This window comes from Arachis ipaensis, chromosome B02, assembly GCF_000816755.2.
Source record: "Arachis ipaensis cultivar K30076 chromosome B02, Araip1.1, whole genome shotgun sequence".
NCBI classification, from domain to species: Eukaryota; Viridiplantae; Streptophyta; class Magnoliopsida; order Fabales; family Fabaceae; genus Arachis; species Arachis ipaensis.
In genome coordinates, this window is record NC_029786.2 from 77368242 (window position 1) to 77371044 (window position 2803).

Below are 2803 nucleotides of genomic sequence, written 5' to 3' on the forward strand. Positions count from 1 at the left end.
AGAGAAATAAACATAACTTATCAATGCACATGGATTTTCTATTATTTTTCTATTTTGGTTTCTCATGAGTAGGTTCCCAAATTCCTAATATTCAAATAAATTAGAAACATGTTACATTCCCTTATCAACCCATGTTCCCACAATTTTCCCACACTTATTTGATACACAATCTCTATCTTAAGCTAACCAAAGATTCAATTGGGATAATTAATTTGTTTTTTCTGCTTAAGGTTAGTAATGTGGTTATAGAACAAGAGGGGATTAAAAGCTCAAGGGGCTAACAAAGGTGATGTAAAAGGTAGGCTTATTTGGGATAAGTGAGCTAATAACAAATAATGGCCTCAATCATATGCAAGCATATAAATATACTAAATAATGGACATATAGAATGGAACAAAGCAAAGATTACAGTTATAAAGAAGAAAACACACAAGAATAAAAATTTATGGTTAAATAATGTAACCATGTAAATAAGCTCAAAATCTCACAGGTTGTATGTTCTTTGGCTCAAAAACCATGTTCCAAATACAACTTCAAACAAATTTAACACATAAAATTTTTTCATTTAAATTAGTGAAAATTTTCAAAAATAGGATCTTAAGAAGAAACTTATTATTTTAACCAAGCAATAACTAAATGCATAAAATCAAATAAACATGCAAATGCAACAACTAATTTAATAAAGAGAATTTAAACATTAGTGTTGAAACAGAAAGGTACTAACCCATGGAGATCGGTATCGACCTCCCCACACTTAAAGATTGCACCGTCCTCGGTGCATGCTAAGATGTGCAGGTGGACGGGCTATTCCAACTGGCACTTTTCTCTGAAGATTTTGCAGATGGACTTGTCTGTCTCCCCATGTAAACGTCTTCCGGTTCTCTTCCTGGTGGCCATCCTGAAAGAAAAAGGGAAGAAAGGTAACCCAATAATAAAAATAAAAAAATAAATGAAGTATGATTGGGTTAATGCCAAATGATAAAGGTCTCAATTACATGGTAGCTACAACATGCAAGTGAGAAAATAATAGAAGTACATGGCAAATCAAGAGTGCAACAATTTGCAACAAGGGGGAAGAGAGTGTGGGTAAAGAGAGATAAATTCATGTCAATGCAAAAATTAACACAAATATCATAAAAGATTAGCATTGACTTAAATAATATTACCCAACAGTGTAAAACAAGTCACTGAGCACCAAAATAATACCAGAAAAGATATAACAGTTGAATAAGAACATTTGGACACCAATGGTAAAATAATAAATTTAGAAAAATAAAAATATGCAATGAATGAAAATATGCAAATAAATTAAGTAAAATAAAATAAAAGATAAGAAGAATGAGAAGGGAAAGAAATAAAGTAAGTAAGAAAGAAGAAAAGATAGAAGAAATTAGGATTAGAAAAGAAAAATAAGATAATTGGCACTAATCTGGATAGGTTGTGCGACGCTGGCGACGCGGTCGCGTGGTGCGCGATAAGGTTGGGTGACGCGGACGCGTGGGGCACGCGATCGCGTGACTCGATTTGTGCTAGTGGCGCGAGTGCAGCCTCGCGGTTGCACAACTCTCTGTTCAAAACTTAGTATTGCCAAAATCCAGGGTGACGCGGTCGCGTGGTCGACGCGATCGCGCGGGTGGCCTTATTTCCAATATGACGCGGACGCGTGGGTGACGCGTTCGCGTGGCAGGGCTTGTGCTGCTAGCACGGGTCTAGCCCAATTCCAGCTCAACTTTCGGCCATACACCCTTGTTACGTCGATTTACAGGGCCACGCGGTCGCGTGGGTGACGCGGACGCGTGGGGAAGCTATTTTGCAAATGACGCGGCCGCGTTAGCGACGCGGTCGCGTGGGACGATTTGTGCCATTGGCACGCCTCCAGCCCTGCTCCTGCGTAACTCTCTGTTCAATTTCTTTTCCTCCTAACGCACTGGTGACGCGGACGCGTCTGCGACGCTACCGCGTCACGTGCGTGCTTTTTTTTTAAATCTAAGAAAAAATGCAGAATGCAGTGTTAATATGAATGTGATGCATAACTCCAGGTTCAATATAATATAATAAAATAAAATAAAACTCGAAAACAAATAAAAATGAAAAAGGAACGATCATACCATGGTGGGTTGTCTCCCACCTAGCACTTTTAGTTAAAGTCCTTAAGTTGGACATTTGGTGAGCTTCCTATTATGGTGGCTTGTGCTTGAACTCATCCAAGAATCTCCACCAATGTTTGTGATTCCAGTAACCTCCGGGGTCTCAAACTAGGCATGTAAAGCCCTTAAGAAGCTTCAAACAGATTCTTAGGCTCCCGGGGTAACAGATGTCAGAGCAGATTCCAGGATCCCAAACCTTACTTTTACACCCATTTTTGTTGGGATCTGTATTTTTCCAGCCGAGTGATGAGTAATCTGAATTCTCACTGCAGCTACCAAACAGCTTCCGAGATCCTTTCAATTGAGCTCGACACCAATCCTTGCATTTCGAGTTGAAGCGTGGAACCTTATTGAACCTTGTGCACCAGCTCTGAGTGCGAGCCATTTTCCTCTTACTCTTAAAGCCGCAGAGAGCTCTAAGCTGGCCATCTGTTTCAAGCAAACCATATTCAAGTGGAAAATTAAAGTTAAAGGTTAAGGATGGTACCCACTTGAAGCTTGTATTAGGTGGTAATGGCCTTGGGGTAGGTGTTTCCAGTGGTTCTTTAAGCTCTACTCCCTTGTAGTCTTTAGTGACTTCTTCCACTTCTTTGCAAAATTCTTCAACTACAACCACGTTTTGCTCAAAGTCCTCGATATCTTCCTCATCACTTGAG